Source organism: Aquarana catesbeiana, linkage group LG01, assembly GCF_042186555.1.
Source record: "Aquarana catesbeiana isolate 2022-GZ linkage group LG01, ASM4218655v1, whole genome shotgun sequence".
In the NCBI taxonomy this organism is placed as follows: Eukaryota; Metazoa; Chordata; class Amphibia; order Anura; family Ranidae; genus Aquarana; species Aquarana catesbeiana.
The window spans coordinates 116472611-116493763 of record NC_133324.1 but is presented as its reverse complement, the minus strand read 5'-3'; the positions used below and the strand labels follow the sequence as shown (position 1 = coordinate 116493763).

Below are 21153 nucleotides of genomic sequence, written 5' to 3'. Positions count from 1 at the left end.
TTGTACAGATCAGGACAAGCTAGACCTCCCTCACCCCAGGGCCTCTGTAGCACCGTCAGCTTAAATCTCGGCTGACTCGTGCCCCAGAGAAAGGAAAGCAAAGTTGTATTTATTAGGCGGAACACTTTTTTGGTTATCCACACAGGGGAATGTCTAAGGACATAAAGAAAAACAGGCAATAGCTTCACCTTAAATAAATTAATTCACCCAATCAGGGAGAGGGAGAGATGGGCCCAGGCCTTTAACCCCTCCTTCATAGTTTGTACCAATGGAGCTAAATTAAGCATGTAGTAGTCAGATGGGGATTGAGAGATATGAATGCCAAGATATTTAAACTGACTTGTCCATGTCAGTGGAAGAGTAGGGTCCGCCTGGGATCTTGCCACATTGTCGATTGGCAGTATTTGGGACTCCCAGTTAACTTTAAGACCCAAGCAGTCATTGAAGTCGAAAAGAATGTCTAGTGTCTCCCGAAGAGAAGGATCAGGATCATTTAAGAAAATAATGAGGTTGTCTGCATACATGGCCAGTTTTTCATGTATAGAACTGATCTGGATGCCCCAGGCCTTGTCAGACTGTCTAATAGCAGAGGCAAGCGGCTCCATCACCAAAGCAAAAAGGGCTGGTGACAGCGGGCAACCCTGCCTTGTCCCCCTCCCAATTGCAAAGGGGGACGGAAGGGCGCCGCCCAGTTTAACCTGTGCCATTTTGGACCTATATATAATGTCAATCCATCTGCGGAATTCTATCCCAAATCCGATAGTTTCCAGAACCAAGGACATATAAGACCAGGCCACCGAATAGAATGCCTTCTCCATGTCTAATGCGACTAGTACCCTGATAGAGGTCTTAGATGGAGGCAACTGTAGATGTGTGAAAACCCTGCATAAATGAATGCCCGTCGACTTCCCTGGCATGAAGCCAGTTTGATCAATGTTGACCAGAGATGGGAGGATCATCTGTAACCTGGTAGCCAAAATCTTGGTCAATATTTTGAAGTCATAATTTAATAAGGAAATCAGCCTATAAGAGGCACATTCAGTTTTGTCCTTACCAGGTTTGGGGATGAGAACAATATGTGCTTGGTTCATAGAAGGGGTTAAGGATGAACATTCCTTGCAGTCAGAGTATGCTTGCAAAATTTTAGGTGCGATTAAGGTCGAATAAGCTCTGTACCATTCACCAGAGAGGCCGTCCAGCCCAGGCGTTTTACCACGAATAGCTGTTTCTATTTCCTCAGTCGTAAAATCCTTCTCCAAGAACTCTATGTCCACCTGCGTGAGAGTAGGTAAGCAAAGAGATTGTAAGTACTCTCTAAGCCTCTCCTCAGGCCAACCAGGCACCGCTGCATAGAGATTCTCATAGAAGGTCCAAAATTCATGCAAGATTTGTTCAGAGTCTGAAACTACCCGCCCGTCAAGGCTGAAAATCTCAGATATTACTGTTTGCATTTTGGTTTCTGCGACAAGATTTACCAAGAGTTTGCTATTCTTGTCCCCAGACTCAAAAAAATCCTTCCAGCCAATGTATTTAGAGCTAGGTGCGTCACTGTGGCGAGATGTAGAGACAGCGCTCTTCTCGCTTCTGTTAATTGGCTGAAATGATTAGAAGTTGGGGAGACAGAAAAATTTTTGGCAGCCTTAGATTTATCCCCTTCAAGCTGCTGAACCTGGGAGGATATCTCAGAGTGAACCGCTTTGATAGCTGAAATGTACTCCCCCCTGGTATTGGTCTTAAAGGCCTCCCAGACCATCTGTGCGGAGGCAGAGTTCACGTTTAGATCCCAGTATTGTTCTAACTTGGGGGAAACTATTTCCTCAACCGTAGAGTCCTGCAGCCACTTGGTTGCCAAACGCCAGGAGTTTGCGCCCCTGTTGCCCGAAAACACCAAGGTAACCTCCAGCGGGGCATGATCGGAAAGGCCCGCAAGGTAAGTATTGAGGCCCCCCACACCGCCGTCAGAGCACAAGGGTTGCCTAAAACCAGGTCGATCCTGGAACCCGATCTATGAGTAGTAGAGTGAAAGGCGTAGGCCCTAGTATTATGGTGTTTTCATCTCCAGATTTTGGTGTAATTAAAGGTTTGTACCAAGTGGAGTAAATCAGGCGTGTAGACCCTGTTAGGATTAGATGAGTCTAGGGATGGTTCTAGAGTGGAATTAAAATCCCCATCTATATAAAGTCTAGAAAATTGTAAGGTGGCCAGTTTTTCATACACGGCGTACAAGACACGCTGGTTAAAGGGCGGGGGGACATATGTATTAGTCAGAGGATACACAATCCCTTCACTCTCTAGCAGAAGGAAAATATATCGACCCTCCGGATCAAGTACCAGATGCCTAACCTTGTATGTGAGGGATTTGTTTAAAAGTATGGCCACTCCCCTTGAGTAACTAGAGTAAGTGAAAAGACTGTTACACCCAGGATCTCCGGAGTGCAAAAATCTTATTACCCATGAGGTGAGTTTCCTGTAAGAATAGAATATGAAGTTTATGACAAGTCAAATACTTGAACATCAAAGCTCTCTTGACCTCTCTTGACCTTATCATTTAAACCCCGTATAGTCCAAGATATGAGTTTCAATTCTATACCCATTGGGAATAGATATGGAAGCACCCGAGTAGCCCAGTTGCGTGGTGCCTCAGGTTATGGAGGAGTTGGGAGAGAAGGCAAAGTAGTACAACTCTAAGGAAAGGAATTGTTGACTTATCATGAGATACCCAATCATTTAGTGGATGTAGAGCATACCAAACCTGAAAGAAAAATGTATAAATATGTAATACCATGATCTACCTAAGTAATCTATATGTTCACTCCTGACCACAGGTGGAACTGCAACGGCTTACCACTCAACAATCTGTAGCGAACTGAATCTCTACCGGCCGGAAACCCCAACAACAGTTCCAGTCAGTTTTATTCCCTAAACTCAAAATGATATAAAGCTATTGTAAAGTCATTCCAGATTAGTGGAGAACAGCAGTTGACATACCTCCGGTTGAAATCTACAAAGTCAACCGCGTTGGGTAGGGTGTAGCTGGTGTAGATGTACCCTAGAGGTAACTCCGGTGCTTGTAGTAGAATTAGTAGGATAAGGCAAGTTAGGATGTGCAAGATCTGTGCATCAGGTGAATTGGAAGAATAAAAGTTCTTTATCTTAAAGTGCATATCCAGTCATCAGCATCCGCGGGGATATCGAAGAAACGAACCACACCGTTGTGTTGTACCCGGAGACGGCTAGGATAAAGCATGCTATACTTAACATTTTTTTCCCTGAGCCATTTACGGACATCATTAAAGGTTTTCCTCTTCCTTTGCAACTCAGCTGAGAAGTCCGGGAAAAGGAGGATGGTGGTGTTGCCATATTTGAGTGTGGGGTGTTTACGGGCTTCAGAAAGGATCCAGTCCCTGTCTCGATAGTTAAGAAAGAGGACCAGAAAAGGTCGGGGGAAGTTCACAGGAACCGCCCGGCCTCTTATGGATTTTTAAAGATTTATGGATTGTTAGTGCATTGTGATGATGATGATTTATGGTTAAGCAATGGATCACATATATATATGTTTATTATTTATTATAGTATACCTGGTAGCGCAGCAGTGTATTTTTAATTTTACTATAGTACTATGTGATTGTATAATTTTTGTTATTGTTATCTTGTTACACTACCTTGAAACTTAATAAAATCAGAAAAAAAGCTGGCAGGAGAGCCCAATCATGTGACCTGTCAAAGTCACATGACTGGCTCTCCTCCAGTCACAGAACTTTCTTTGCTTCCTTAAGCACAGAGAACTCCATGGGGCTTGGCCAGCTATACACCATGACATGATTTTTATGAATGGGATGGACCACAGTATGAGCCATCTAAATTAAATAAAATATACTATCCTAAATACACCCCTTCAAAAAAACACCCTATAAATATTTCCAACAGGAACACAGATAGCATTAAAGAATGCCAAATGTTGTAATGTTTCTCTACTGAATATAAAGGAAAAAAATCAGGTAGACTTCTACTTTGATGAACTTTACTGCATCAGGCCCTATTTCTTGTAAAAGTAAAATACTGGCACAAGACAAAACCATTTTAAATGAGGAAAGCACAGAATACAAATATGATTAATCCGGCTTGAAACACATTGCTTATTAACCAGCCACAGCATCGAATTACCTGGAAGTACTTCCTTCTCCTCATCTCAGAGCATGCACCCTGCAACACGGGACTTTGCATTGCAGCACTCTGCCTTCTTCTACAGACAGGACCAACTGCCAGCCTGCCTTATCCTCACTGCTAAAAAACTAAGACTGGATCGCTCCTTACCATTTGATATGTAACTCCCCTCCAGATTACCAATTCATTCTTTTGCCATCTCTGGCGCCAAGCTTACCATTTCTATTACACAAGACTTAGTTGGTAAATATTACTTCCTGAGGTGTGGAGTTTGAGAGAACTTATTAGTATCTTATTATCTCACCTCCACTACTGCAACTCCCTCCTAATTGGATTACCTTTACATAGACTATCCCCCCTTCAGTCCATAATGAATGCCGCTGCAAGACTCATCCAGTATCTTCCACACCATAGTGTACAAAGCCATCCATAACTCTGTCCCCAGCTACATCACTAACCTAGTCTAAAAATACCAACCAAGCCGCCCTCTTCAGTCCTCTCTAGACCTCCTGCTCTCTAGCTCCCTTGTCACCTCCTCCCATGCTCGCCTCCAGCATTTCTGGATGGGCACTGATAGGTGGCACTGATGGACACTGATAGATGGCACTGCTGGACACTGATAGATGGCACTGCTGAGCATCACTGATGAGGAGACATCTGGCAGGCATTAGTAGTGGGCACTGACTGGCACCATTTGTGGGCACTGATTGTCATATTTTGGGCACTGTGTGATATCCCTGGTGGCCATGGGGGGCATATCTAGTCATCCATGTGTGGTCGGCATCCCTGGTGGTCCTGGTGGCGCGGGTAAGGTACCCAAGAAGAGGAGGATCTGGGCTGCTCTGTGAAAAACCACTGCACAGAGCAGGTACTGTAAGTATGACATGTTTGTTATTTTTAACAAAAAAAAAAAACCACAAGACTTTAGTATCACTTTAAGCAGAATTTCATCTTTTGGGCAAAATGTATTGTGGTCAATGTGAAACGCTTCTACTAATTACATTTAAGATAAATTAATATTTAATTTTACTCCCTGCATCTGTCTTTAAACACTGTAATATAATTTGTGATTATAAATGCACCTAGTTATCCATAGGTATCTATGTGTGATGAGGACGGTTCCAATCCTCTGTGTGTTCTTTAGATGGTGGATACCCGAGAGAGACTTGGACCCACAAAAATAGACACCAGGTAGGTTGATGTGACACCATGGAGCAGCCTGGCCCTTTCTACTTTCTAGTGGAGAGAGCAGGAAAAGAGGACGAAAATATATAAGGCTTTTCCTTCTCTTTTCCAAGGACTGCTGCATTTATAGGTTGTGTTTGGTAAAGCACTTCTCTATTACTGCTACCTAATCTCTAGGGGATAGAAGCGTTATTCTCTGATATGGTTTTAATTCACTGACTGGGTCAAAAGAAGGTTACAGGTTTCTCTGGAACATTTATTTATACAGGAATAGATATTTACACATTTATTTTGCCGCTCACGCTATCTCTATTATAAAGCAACAATTTCCTGCATTACTCAGATTTGTATGCAGTCGATGCCACATATTTGTCAGATGGAGCATCTCATTTCTTTCCTGGTGGACTCCATAATGACACAGTGTTTGTTCTATTAGAGCGCTATTGGTGATATGCAGGCTAAATTGCCTGCATTAAAGAACAAGAAAAATGCATTGTATTATACCAGGTACATCAGTGCACTTTCAACCTCCCATGCCACATCTTTTTCTGAGGTTATTTTCCAATAAAATGATATTAGCTTCCAAGCAGATACAAGCAATCCTGACACCAGTAATGTGAGATTTAACGTTTGCACATTTACCTCCACCAGCTACACCATTGAAGTGGACTTATCAAGTGATGGAGCACTTAACCACTTGAATCCCCGAGCCTCTTTCTCCCTGAACCCCCTTGAGTCCCAGATTGTTTTTATTGATGTCTCGGTTCTATATATTACAATTTTTAGCATCTGTAGTCTACCCTAATGTGTTTTTTGGACAGATAGGGCTTTAATTTGGTAGCAAATGTGGATACATACATTTTTATTTCCTTGGGTTTTATTGGAAATGAATGGTAAAAGATTTAAAAAAAACATTTCCTGTAGTTTTTCCCCAACCTTACATTTACATAATTTCTGCAGCCCATATATTTCCCCAAAATGAATCAACAAAGTCTGCTGAATAAAATGGCATCACATTAGTGTGACTTTTATGTTACATAGCGGAATGATAAAGCTCAAAGTGAGTGTATGAGTTCTACCTTAAAGTGGTTGTAAAGTCTCATGGTTTTTCACCTTAATGCATCTTATGCATTAAGGTGAAAAAACCTTCTTTGCTACAGGTGCCCCAAGAGCCCCCCTTTTTCTTACCTGAATCCATCCATTCCAGCGATGTGCACGAGCCCAGCAACTCCAGCCGCTGTCTCTGTCCTCATTGGATAGATTGATAACAGCAGGAGCCATTGGCTCCCGCTGCTGTCAATCAAATCCAGTGACACGAGAGCAGGGGGTGGGGCCCAGTCCAGCTGTCTGTGTTAATGAACACAGCAGTGGGACTCAGGAGCGCGCCCGTATGGGTGCTCTTATGGAAGGCGGCTCTCCGTGGGGGCACCCAATGAAGAGGAGGAGCCAGGAGCGCCAACGGGACACCCCAGAAGAGAGGATTGGGGCTGCTCTGTGCAAAACAGAGCAGGTAAGTATAACATGTTTGTTTTTTTTTGTTTTTTTAATGCGAACCTTTACAACCATTTTAAGAGAGCTTTATTCCTTTTCTTTTTTACACTACATTGGACGCACACAAGGAAAAAAAACGGATTGTGTAAATTGTTAATGTAATATTGATATAAGATCAAGTCGGGGTGACAAGTACATAAATTAGCAGAATGGACACTCTTTGGTCTGCGATTGCAAAAAAATTCAAATGACATTTTGTTCAGTAGAAAACATGTATTTATTTATAGGCTTAGTGGGTAGCACTTCTGCCTAGCAGCACTAGGATTGTTAATTAAAATCCCAACCATGACACTACCTGGCTGGAGTTTGCATGTTCTCCCTGTGCCTGCCAGGGTTTCCCCCAGGTACTCCAGTTCCCTTCCACACTCCAAAGACATGCTGAGAGGTTAGTTGGCGCCTATCCAGGGCTTTTTTTCAGGGGGAACTTGGTGGAACTCAGGCTCAGACCCTTGGGGGGGGGGGGGGTGCTGACCACAATCACTTGAAAAAACAGTCCAGTCCAGTTTCTGTGTTTACACTTGACAACTCCGCACTCTGTGTGTAACCCCCCTGAACTCTGCACTCTGTATGTAATGCAATCTTGGTATTTAATGCCCCTTTAGGACCCTCCTACTGTTCGTGAAATTTGACTGACCACACCCATTATTTGATGTAATTTGGAGGGTGTGTGTGGGTGGAGGGGTTTTGGGGGGTCGTGGTTGAGTATCAGCACCTATTGTTTGAGAAAAAAAGCCCTGCTCCTATCTAAATTGGCCCTAGTATGTGTATGAATATGAGTTAGGGACCTTAGATTGTAAGCTCCTTGAGGGCAGGGACTGATGAGAATGTACAAAATATATGTAAAGCACTGCATAAATTGATGGTGCCATATAAGTATCTGTAATAAATAAATCTTTTGGATATATAATATAGGGGTCTATTTAAAAAAAAAAATGTGCTGTGTAAATGCCTCAAGCTTTCACATAGCATAGCTTTCCTATGATCATCATCATTCCATCTATTGGTCATAATGCAGTATATTTCTGCAATGCCTCAAACAGGAAAATACCACATTATGACCACTTGCTGATGATCATGGAAAATAAACATATTAAACACAATACAGTGATTAATTGTGATGGCTGTGCAAATGCTTGAGGCATTCACACAGCATTTTAATAGATCCTTATGTTTATTTGTTTTTTTTTATTTAATCTTTTTTCCCTTTTATAATTTTACGTTTTTCACTTTATTCGGGGTGATCTGGATGTGGTCAGTGGAGACCATTTCCAGATCCCCCATGCAGTTAAATAGCAACAGATTGCTTCTAATAGTGGGCTATGGCTGGGTGTAGACAGATAGCTGTAGATCACTATAGCAGTGATCTGTTACTGCAGTGAGATGCTGGATGGAGCTGAGACATATTTGTCTTAGCTTCTGTACTCAGAGGAAGTGATGTGACCTCACTAAGACCTCACATCCTTTCCAATGTAAACACAATACGGAAGCATTGTGTATAAATTGAGCCGGAGCTGTGGATCATGTAACTATATTGGACTGGATTAAAAATAGGTAGGTACGCAGATCGTTTTTATGCAAGGCATGCAGAATAGGTAGCAGGAGGGGGAGGAAACATTTAGAATAGTTAGGGTTAGCCTTTTTTCCCAGTTTAAGCAAATTACTTTAGGCAGGGCTTGCACCACTCAATCCACACAAAAGCTGTGTGTTATCAGCCCACAACAAGACTTAAAGTGATGGTGATCAGAGATGGCGGCACAGAAAGCAGAGTTCTTCCTTAATGAAGGCTACAAGCTGGGAATTTACAACAAGTGAACTAGTGGCATGTGGTGGTGTGGTATGTGTTAAGAACCCTCTCACCCGATCCTTTAGTGTAGCAATGCGAAGCAATTGCCTTGTTGCTGGGGTGGGCCCTTTCTCGCTGTCCTCCAACGCATGTATTGTTGCCGATGGCGATAACCTGATCTGTCTGCCTGCAGAATCGACTATTCTGCCTCTTAGTATGATCAACGATCTGAAAATCCCCTTCTCCCCTGTCTGGCCCAATCCATTTCAGCCTGTGGTCTCCTGGATCAGCACTCAGCTTTCCACACGTCCTGCCTTTCTCTCTCTCTGTTTTCACTCCCCCTGAGGGTTCCCAAGCTTTTCTGTTTAATAGCTCCCGCCTCTTTGCTCACTCACTTGGGATCTGTAGTTCTATTCCAGCTAAACTGAATGACGAAGTTCTGCAATTAACAACCTGCAATTGGTGACAATGCAGTGTGTTACAGCTAAAAGCAGAGGCTCGCCTTAAGGTCGAGTATTCCCCCATGGCGGCCTCAGTCTTGTCCCAGGGCATTGATGGAGATGGCACTGAGTAAAGGTATTTTAAATCCACCCCAGGGATAGTCCTCTCATGTAACCCAAACCTGGCACCCAACAAGTTAGAGGGAAAACATGGAGAAAAGGTCCATCTTTACCTCTACCCCGCCTACATGCATGTCTACTGAAAAATACTGCTTCCCTTAGAAGGGACAACCTAATTAATTAGATAGGGCTAGTGTGTCATGAATGATATCTTCCACCTCATAATTGTTATACAAAATGCTGACATTAAAGTGTATCTATATTCAAAAAAAATATTTTTAATTTTAGATAGAGTAAGCAATGGAATAAACTTCTATCATCTTTTTTTGTTGCCTGTAAAAAAAAAAAAAAAAAACTGAGAAGAAATCCCCTCTTAGACAGTTGTCACTGGAACATGTGCTACTAAAAGATTTCCCCTCCACTCCTGTTCTGGTAACAACTGTAGAATTTTGGATCTCCAAATACTTTCAGCCCCGTGACAAATAGCCAATGTGGATCTCTCCGCTCTACTTTAAAAATAATATTTTGGCTATAGATATGCAATAATATAGCATGCTAAGCAAGGACAACCATGTTCTGTGTTAGACATGCCATTGTGTTGTGTAGCACCCTCTAGTTAGGTAGGTGCTAGAGGACAACTGGTTGCAGCCTGGAGGGCTGCTGAGTGAAGCACAGTCGGGAGGAATGCTGAGGCATGCCTGAGAGAACTGGGAGTTTGCAGTTTGAGATGGGTGCAGAACCAGAGGAGTGGACTGTGGGGAGGGCAGTGGAGACAGGTCAATGTAGCCAGGCTGGCTGGCAGGGCTGAAGAAAGCTATCTGGAATCAGTAGCTGGGAAGAGGATAGCTAGCACCAAAGACTTTCTATTTGCTACACTTTAGGGGCCCGCAACCCCTGCCTGCAAAAAGCAATTTATTGAGGCCTGGCTGAGTTAGTGTCAGGCCTAACCATGTGGTGCTAGCTAGTCTAGAGGAGTAACGGTCTGCAAGTGAAGTACTGGAGGAGTAAGGGAAAGAGGTCTTAAGCAAGAGCTGTGCTGGAGAGAAGACTGGAGTGTATATACAGGAGTGTACAGTCAGGTCCATAAATATTGGGACATTGACACAATTCTAATCTTTTTGGCTCTATACACCACCACAATGGATTTGAAATGAAACAAACAAGATGTGCTTTAACTGCAGACTTTCAGCTATAATTTGAGGGTATTTACATCCAAATCAGGTGAACGGTGTAGGAATTACAACAGTTTGTATATGTGCCTCCCACTTTTTAAGGGACCAAAAGTAATGGGACAGTTTAACAATCATCTATCAAACTTTCACTTTTTAATACTTGGTTGCAAATCCTTTGCAGTCAATTACAGCCTGAAGTCTGGAATGCATAGACATCACCAGACGCTGGGTTTCATCCCTGGTGATGCTCTGCCAGGCCTCTACTGCAACAGTCTTCAGTTGCTGCTTGTTCTTGGGGCATTTTCCCTTCAGTTTTGTCTTCAGCACGTGAAATGCATGCTCAATCGGATTCAGGTCAGGTGATTGACTTGGCCATTGGAAAACATTCAGCTTCTTTCCCTTAAAAAACTCTTTGGTTGCTTTCGCCGTATGCTTCGGGTCATTGTCCATCTGCACTGTGACGCGCCGTCCAATGAGTTCTGAAGCATTTTGCTGAATATGTGCAGATAATATTGCCCGAAAACACTTCAGAATTCATCCTGCTGCTTTTGTCAGCAGTCACATCATCAATAAATACAAGAGAACCAGTTCCATTGGCAGCCATACATGCCCACGCCATGACACTATCACCACCATGCTTCACTGATGAGGTGGTATGCTTTGGATCATGAGCAGTTCCTTTCCTTCTCCATACTCTTCTCTTCCCATCACTCTAGTACAAGTTGATCTTGGTCTCATCTGTCCATAGGATGTTGTTCCAGAACTGTGAAGGCTTTTTTAGATGTTGTTTGCCAAACTCTAATCTGGCCTTCCTGTTTTTGAGGCTCACCAATGGTTTACATCTTGTGGTGAACCCTCTGTATTCACTCTGGAGAAGTCTTCTCTTGATTGTTGACTTTGACACACATATACCTACCTCCTGGAGAGTGTTCTTGATCTGGCCAACTGTTGTGAATGGTGTTTTCTTCACCTGGGAAAGAATTCTTCGGTCATCCACCACAGTTGTTCTCCGTGGTCTTCTGGGTCTTTTGGGGTTGCTGAGCTCACCGGTGCGTTCTTTCTTTTTAAGGATGTTCCAAACAGTTGATTTGACCACACCTAATGTTTTTGCTATCTCTCTGATGGGTTTGTTTTGTTTTTTCAGCCTAATGATGGCTTGCTTCACTGATAGTGACAGCTCTTTGGATCTCATATTGAGAGTTGCCATCAAAAGATTCCAAATGCAAATAGCACACCTGAAATGAACTCTGGACCTTTTATCTGCTCCTTGTAAATGGGATAATGAGGGAATAACACACACCTGGCCATGGAACAGCTGAGCAGCCAATTTCCCATTACTTTTGGTCCCTTAAAAAGTGGGAGGCACATATAAAAACTGTTGTAATTCCTACACCATTCACCTGATTTGGATGTAAATACCCTCAAATTAAAGCTGAAAGTCTGCAGTTAAAGCACATTTTGTTTGTTTCATTTCAAATCCATTGTGATGGTGTATAGAGCCAAAAAGATTAGAATTGTGTCAATGTCCCAATATTTATGGACCTGACTGTATATCCCTTTCATGACTAAGCCTATTTCTGACATTTGGTGTTTACAAGTTAAAATCTGTATTTTTTGCTAGAAAATTACTTAGAACCCCCAAACATTATGTATATTTTTTAGCAGAGAATCTAGAGAATAAAATGGTGATTGTTGCAATATTTTATGTCACACGGTATTTGTGCAGCGGTCTTTTAAAGGCAACTTTTTGGGAAAAAGACACTTTCACGAAACAGTAACGTTAGCCCAATTTTTTTGTATAATGTGAAAGGAGATGTTACGCCGAGTAAATAGATACCAAACATGTCACACTTTAAAATTGCGCACACTCATGGAATGGTGACAAACTACGGTACCTAAAAACCTCCATAGGCGACATTTAAAAAAAAAATATTGGTTACCAGTTTAGAGTTACAGAGGAGGTCTAGTGCTAGAATTATTGCTCTCGCTCTGATGATCGCGGCGATACCTCACATGTGTGATTTGAACACCGTTTACATATACGGGCGTGACTTCCGTATGCGTTTTCTTTGCTGCTGCTTTGAGCTCGTGGGGATGGGGATTTTTTTACATTGTGTTTTTTTTTTTTTTTTTTAATTTTTTGATCACTTTTATTGCTGTCACAAGGAATGTAAACATCCCTTGTGACAGTAATAGGTGGTGACAGGTACTCTTTATGGAGGGATCGGGGGTTTAAAAGACCTCCAATCCCTCCTTTGCACTTCAAAGTATTCAGATCGCCGTGTTCGGCGATTCTGAATACTGTATATTTTTTAAAAACCGGTGGCATTGGCAGCCCAGTAAACAGGAAGTGACGTTGTGACGTCACTTCCGTGTTTACAGAGAGAAGACTGGAACAAAGCCGTTTCCGGCTTCTGCCAGTCTCTCTCTAGCCGCCGGAAGAGGCGGATCAATGATCGGGACTCCCGGTGGGTCGGGAAGCCCGGTAAGAGCGGCAGGAGGGTTGTCCCCTCCTGCTCCTCCAGTATAACAACCGAGCGGCTTTAAGCCGCATCGGTTGTTATCCCTGGATAGCCGATCGCTGGCTCTAAAAAACGGTACCGGATGATGCCTGCAGCTGCGGGCATCATCCCGGTATAACCTCCGAAAGCCGAGGCCACGTATCTGCGTACGCTCGGCGACAAGGGGATATAGAAGTCCCAAGCAAGTTGCATTGACTCTTTCTGGGCATACCATCATTTCCTATTCCCATCCAGATTCAATCACCTCAATTAAATACAAACAAAAACAAAGCTATGGACTGGTCTGTGTCTCTGAGTGCCTGAGAGATGGATGCTGGGCTGGGCAGGGTGAGAGGTGAACCACAACATTCAGCAACCCCTACAGGGGCATGGCTACAGTTGCATAAAACCCTTTAGTGGCCTACACATGGCAGGTGTATGCACTTGGAGCTGAACTCCAGACTTACCTTTCATCTTGCACAGTTGTACAGGCTCTATTACTGTACGGAAATTGCTTACTTTGATTTCACTGCACGCTGTAAGCTTCTCACAGTGTCCATTAGAAGCAACTCTGATACAACCCACCTAATTTCCGGTCTGGAGGACATCCAGCATCATCTATTCATTGAATTTCAGTTCTTTCAATCATGAAGGTTCAACATCTATTTTAGCATTACTTAGGTCTGCATGTTTACACAGTCTTATTAGGAATGCCCAACCCCCCCTACTGGCATCCACCCATCAAGTCATTTTGATATTTGGATAAGTCCCCCATAAGCCAGTTCGCTGATTGAATTGGGGCTGAGAGAAGAAGGGAGGCGGGGTGCTGTCATGTTTGGAAGCTATGTATAAGCACCTTACTAGCCCCTCTCACCAGCCATAATCTGCCTGCTTTGCAAAGAGAAGCACTAACCCCAGTTGCTTATGTCAGGGTTCCCCACTGCTGCACAGCCAGTTACACAGCATTTCCTTTGTGCATCAGTCCTTTGGCTTGTTATTGTTGTTTAATTAGGGGATGATAACTTGGAAAGGGTAGGGCAGTGATGGTGAACCTTGGCACCCCAGATGTTTTAGAACTATATTTCCCATGATGTTCAACTACACTGCAGAGTGCATGAGCATCATGAGAAATGTAATTCCACAACATCTGGGATGCCAAGGTTCGCTAGGGGATCATGGGATGCCCAACTTGAAAATGTCCAAAACAAAAAAAAGGGACAACCTCCTACCTATTTATAAACTCCTCTTCTTCCTTCCTTCTGCACAAACGTGGTTCATTTATGTACAAGACCTGCTGGTCACTCCTGGTGGAACTAACAGTCACTTTGTTAATTCAGCAATAGCCCATTACAGGCAGTAACTTCCCGTTTCTTTTTAGTAAAGTAGCACATGTGGAGTGAACAGCATCTCTCATGACCTTCTGCTTCCCTGTAGACACTGAGCTCAGTTCTACCTCTGCAGAAATGCTAGCTGCCTGGCTGCCACCAGCCCACCTGGCTGCTTGCTTCTCCCAGTCCTTCTGATTGACATGTAAATGGAGATTCCCTAGGACAAGGTTAGATGAAGACTTGGCACACCGCGGTCTTCAAGAGAGCACTGTTACAGCTGACAGTCTCTCCCCTTGTGTTGTCCCTGCTCAGTGCTGATCTACTCAATGTCTCTCCTTGCTCTTCTGCTGCCTCTCCGGCATGAATCCCTCCTACTGCCTCCTGTGGTGGGATCCTTCCAGGCCAGTCTCCCGAGCTCCAGCCTGAGGTAAACCCCCCCAGCCTCCAGGGCCACCGGCAGCCTCTCCTCAGCACTGCTTCTACATCTTCCACCCGACTTCTCTGCTGGCATGGCCCATTAAGGGTTCCTTTAGCTCCCTGCCAGACCCCCAACATGGGGATTGGCTAAATGCCCCTATATATTCAAGGCAGCTCCTGCTCACCTCTGCCCACTAGTTCCAGAACATTCTCCAACATTCTAGAAACAGGGGGAGGCACCAAAGAGCTGCCAGGAGTCATCCAGCCCTGGCCTCTAATAACCCTGACCCAATTCAATGACTCAGGTTTATGCCTGGACCAGATATGCTTTTACCTACTCTCAAAACAAGTAGCACACACTAGAGGGTGCTACACACAGAGACCATTATATTGTCACTGGGTCTAAAATATGATATGCAATGAAAACAGAAAGGTTTTATTTAATAATTTCATTAGCAATTTGTTGTCAGAGCTTCTAGGACCCTTCCAGAGCACAGTATCCTGTTTTATTGTAATGCGTTACCACAAACATTAAAATACAACACACACCACTCCAACGAAAACTGGGCCTGCACCTTTTTCTTGGAATTGCAATCTACAAAACAGTATGGGTATTATGGCCTACTGCAGTGTAGGCCTAATGGCAGCTACTATACTATATATATATATATATATATATATATATATATATATATATATATATATATATATATATATATATACTATATACTATACTGGGTTGCCATTCTAAATTTACGGAAACACAATGCACGGCAAAGACTTGTGCACTAAACATGTGCTTTGCTGCACATTACTGCAATTCATAGGTGTAAAGTCAGCCTTTGAAGCTTTTCTTATTTCTAGTGCTGATTTCCCTTCCCTCCTCATTCAAATATTGTTTTCTCCAAGACAACAGTGCATTATAACTAATATGTTGATTGCTCCAACTAGGAACTAGACTGCGTTATATGTTTCATGACTCCCATCATGTTTATAACACCATTCTTTATTATAATTTAGAATGTCATTAATTCTTTTTTTTACCTGAGGCAAGTACATTAAGCTGTAAGCTCTTGGGTCAGGCCACACATATGTTTATAGTGCACTTATATTGCAACGTAGGACAAAATCCGTATTTTATTGTTATAGAGATGAATGAATCTTTTGTGTACTCTGCTTTACTGCAGACATCACCAACCTGCATTAATACACAACAGGAAACTGCTTTCCGCCTTTGATTTTTTTTAATGGTAATTTTATATTTGGGTCCAAAATCAGGTATCAATAATCTGGATGGCATTTTAGATTAGATTTTTATGGGCTGTAAAAAATAAACCATTTCAGTTTTATGATTCCATTGGAATTCATAATTAGATACTCTTGGTAGCAAATGATAAAATAAATACATATCTGGAGCAGATGGCTAATGTCAGTGAAGCTTTTTTTCCACTCTTTCGACAGCAAACACATTTTAAGGAGATATGTTTTAATAAAGTTTAATTTACCCAGACTTGCTATAAGCCATTTGCATACAAAGTCTATTTTACCATTTTTCCAGCTATGTATTACTAAATCACGTAAAAAAAAAAAAAAAGAACAAAAGAAAAAACCTTGGATGTATAAACCAGACCCATACACATATATATAAAGACTGGGTACTTACACGTGCACAGCAATAAAGGCAGGACACAGACGGGTATAGCAAGAGGGATATCAGAAGTGGCATCCACTACAGGTCCGTGCCTCTAGGCAGGCCAGATGACTCGGAATGGGCGACTCTTTCTCTTATTGCACTAATAACATCAATGTGATTTGTTAGAAGAGACTTTCATGCCTGGAAGTGTGAGAAATTTGTGTGTATGGTAATGTAGGTATTATTAATTAGATGGTGAAAATGTGGGGCCCTGGAGCACATTTTGCATAGAGGCAAAGAGGAATTTAGCTAGAGATAAATGTCAAGCAGTCAAGTATCTGCAGTGTGGAATTATATTACACTGATTGTACACTGACTTGTGCAAGGGTGATCTTTCTTTGTAGATGTGGAGGGCATTTAAGGGCTCATTTAAACTTGTGGTTGGGGAATGGTGTAAAAACATGCAGTTGAGCCGCGTTTTTACAGCCCCAATGGCTCCCCTTAAGCTGCAAAGACAGTAGACAGTAGTGTACAAATGCAACGGCGGCAATGGCTTGCTTTGAGGCCACGGCAAGAATGAAACCCCTCTTTTGCATTCAGCAGGCAACCTATTAAAGTGATTGGGGCCACGTCATATCCACCCCACATGCAGTGATAGTACATCGCTGATGAGGCAACATATCGCCCCCTTACCATCTGTCAAACGCCTCTAAATAGAGCATTTACAATAATGTGCATGTTATGGAAAATTTACTTCTGAGTTTGTCCTCCTCCACCTCTGTGCTCTACATCGCCACTTTGTTGCCTCTGATCCCACCTTCTTTGATTCCTTTTCAGCACCAAGCAAAGCTCTTGGCAAATCTTGGCATATTTCTGAAAGCCGTGTGCATTGAAAAACTGCAGATGTGTTTGGCTGTGTTCACACATATCTGACAAAGATCAGTCCCTGCTTTAACCTCTCACCTCATAACTTGCTACAAGTTCCAAAAAAACCCCCAAAAAACAGGATTGCCCCATCCACACAAGCGAGGTGGATAGAGGAATCCCCCCCACTGTGTTATTGTATTCTGACAGCTGAGATTCTTTCGCTGTCAGAATACACTGATCAGTGCTTCAGCTGCTGATCAAATTAGAGCTTTCTTAAAGTCCCGTTTGGCAAAAGTTGTGTCTTCTGTCAAACAGGGAGGGCCACATATAGATAGAAAATTCCTGCTGACCGGATATTGATCCATGCCTAGCGTGATACTGGAGGTTATCTGCGGGTGGGCTGGACACCTATAAGCACGCTTTATTGCTAATGTCTTTACCTGCACCACTGGCCTTGCTACACTTCCTGCGCAAACTGTTGCCTGATATATTTACACATGAGGTAACTATTCTGGTACATGTGGATCTTTCTTTGCTGTGCATAATTCCCTATTATTTTCACCCAATTTGGTTTTATACATATAACTGCCTTATATGCTTTGTAACTTTAGTTTCACATGTCCTCTTTCACTCTTTTCAGCTTTTCGGAATCCTCTCCCCCTCCGGTGTCACATTTGGCACCTTTCAGGGGGGAGGGGAGAACAGAAACCTGTATAATCCAGGTATTTGCTCCAACTTCCGGGCATAGATATCAGCGGGTACCCACGGATATCGATGCCATATCCGGCGCCTCCTCCATCCCCCCCGCTGTCTTCTGAGAGACACACAGGTCCCAGAAGACAGCAGGGACCTGTGGGATCGCGCAATGCAACTCGCGCACGGTATTTATATATTTTTTATAGACTAATGGATCCGCTCCTGATGAAGTGAATTTTACATGAAACGCTTTGAGCATTGACAGGATGCAACCTTGTTTTAGCCAATCATCTTTGCATCTATTTATAATCTCTGTTATACTCTTTATTCTCTTACACGGAGTCTATAATCCATACATTGCTAACTGGAATGTGCTGCTATATCGTTTTTAAAGTTATACATATACGAACTGTTTGGAATATGTATTTATATCTTCTAATTCTATGTGTCTATGAACTGTACTTCATTTAATATTTACATGTATGTAGTGGCTTTTAATGTACTTCATACTGAGTGCGATTTTATACCCTCTTTATGACAATAAACTCATTAAGTCACTATATACACATTACCTTATTCAGCTGCCACTTGCCTCACCCTTCCCCTCTTTATGCATTGTAAGGACTAAGATAAATAAGAATTATATTAGATTAAAATTTTGTGCTTACTTTTCAGCTAGAAGTGGAATTTTACAATTAAAGGCTCTCCCTTTTTTCTACTTTTGATGATTATAGTTTACACAGCTCAGTGACTCATCAGGAATGACTCCTCATCCCTTAAATACTGCCTCATCCCACTTATAATGCCTGAAACAGCAGCTCTTCCATGCTGTCACTTTAGGTAACCCATAGTGCTTTGACAATCCTTTGGTAGAAAAAGTATATATATATATATATATATATATACACACACAGGGCTTTTTTTCTCACCTGATTTGGATGTAAATACCCTCAAATTAAAGCTGAAAGTCTGCAGTTAAAGCACATCTTGTTTGTTTCATTTCAAATCCATTGTGGTGGTGTATAGAGCCAAAAAGATTAGAATTGTGTCAATGTTCCAATATTTATGGACCTGACTGTAAAATTGACATGATGTATTCATTCTTTAAGTGAGTGGAAATTAAGATCTGTCATGTGGAAAAATAAAGTACACCTCTAAATTTACCCCCACTTCAAATCCTGCATATTAGAATTAGATGATTCGTATTAGGTGTCGATAATTAGAACCCTCTTAGGAACCTGTCTTATATCCAGGGTCTGGTATTTTCTAGCCATTGACATTTTACGTTAAAAAAAAAACTCACCAAGGCCCTCAGAAAGAAGGTTGTGGATGCCTATGCCTATCAAGAGATTTACAGATATTGCCAAACTATTTCAAATCAACCATGCAATGGTGAGGAAAACAATCTAGAAGTAGTATTTCAAACTAATTTGTCCAAGGTTGGCCATATTCTTAAATTCAGCCAAAGACCCAACTGTATGATGCTAAATGAGATCTCCAAGAACTACAACATTTTATTGTGGGATTTGCAGGTAGTTCTTGCAACAGTTGATCTCAAAGTGCATGCATCTAAAATCAGAAAGATTGCATAAAATTTTACTTGCATGGAACGTGTGCCATGTAAAATCCTTTGCTGTCCAAAAAAGAACAGGAAAGCAAGCCTACAGTTTGCTGTTGAACATACGGGCAATGACCCGGCCTTTTGGAATAATGTGCAGTTGACTGCATGGGGAGCAGGTATGTTAAATTACTCTCTCATACTGGTCACTGGAAGTTCAACATGGCACCTCATGGCAAAGAACTCTCTGAGGATCTGAAAAATAGAATTGTTGCTCTACATAAAGATGGCCTAGGCTATAAGAAGATTGCCAAGACCCTGAAACTGAGCTGCAGCACAGTGGCCAAGGCCATACAGAAGTTTAACAGGACAGGTTCCACTCAGAACAGGCCTCGCCATGGTCGACCAAAGAAGTTGAGTGCATGTGCTCAGCGTCATATTCAGAGGTTGTCTTTGGGAAATAGAAGTATGAGTGCTGCCAGCATTGCTGCAGAGGTTGAAGGGGTGGGATCAGCCTGTCAGTGCTCAGACCATACGGCGAACACTGCATCAAATTGGTCTGCATGGCTGTCGTCCCAGAAGGAAGCCTCTTCTAAAGATGATGCACAAGAAAGCCCGCAAAAGTTTGCTGAAGACAAGCAAACTAAGGACATGGATTACTGGAACCATATCCTGTGGTCTGATGAAACCAAGATAAATGTATTTGGTTCAGATGGTGTCAAGCGTGTGGGGCGGCAACCAGGTGAGGAATTCAAAGACAAGTGTGTCTTGCCAACAGACAAGCATGGTGGTGGGAGTGTCATGGTCTGGGGCTGCATAAGTGCTGCCGACACTGGGGAGCTACAGTTCATTGAGGGAACCATGAATGCCAACATGTACTGTGATATACTGAAGCAGAGCATGATCTCCCTCTCTTTGGAGACTGGGCCGCCGGGGCAGTATTCCAACATAATGACCCCAAACACACCTCCAAGATGACCACTGCCTTGCTAAAGAAGCCGAGGGTAAAGGTGATGGACTGGCCAAGCATGTCTCCAGACCTAAACCCTGTTGAGCATCTGTGGGGCAAACGGAAGATGGAGGAGCGCAAGGTCTCTAACATCCACCAGCTTCATGATGTCGTCATGGAGGAGTGGAAGAGGACTCCAGTGACAACCTGTGAAGCTCTGGTGAACTCCATGCCCAAGAGGGTTAAGGCAGTGCTGGAAAATAATGGTGGCCACACAAAATATTGACACTTTGGGCCCAATTTGGACATTCTCACTTATGGGGTGTACTCACTTTTGTTGCCAACGGTTTAGACATTAATGGCTGTGTGTTGAGTTATTTTGAGGAGACAGCAAATTTACACCGTTATACAAGCTGTACACTCACTACTTTACATTGTAGCAAAGTGTCATTTCTTCAGTGTTATCAAGATATATTATAAAATATTTACAAAAATGTGAGGGGTGTACTTACTTTTGTGAGATACTGTATATACATCACTTTACCAGCTCAATCATTTTGTTAATACTCTGATGTTTCTGTTCCTAAACAACATTAGTTATAGTTTAGTGAATGGAATATGCTGAAGAACTGTAGCATGGAAAATGTAATTCACTGCGGAAATCATGGCTAACTACTGGGGGGGGGGGGGGGGGAGAAATGTGCCAGTAACCAATGACTAATTTACTTGTGAATGCCGGACAGATTCTTTAAATGCCACAGCTCACAACTCTGTTATTGATTACAAGAC

General features: G+C 42.5%; 1 long non-coding RNA gene across 1 annotated transcript in view; it reads left to right on the top strand.

The window, feature by feature from the left end:
- The first annotated feature begins 8353 nt into the window (after positions 1–8353).
- LOC141109835 (uncharacterized) overlaps positions 8354–21153 on the top strand; it is a 171039-nt gene continuing 158239 nt past the window's right edge. Inside the window, exon 1 of the long non-coding RNA XR_012236244.1 lies at positions 8354–8451. This is a non-coding gene — a long non-coding RNA (uncharacterized lncRNA). The remainder of the gene's footprint in view (positions 8452–21153) is intronic.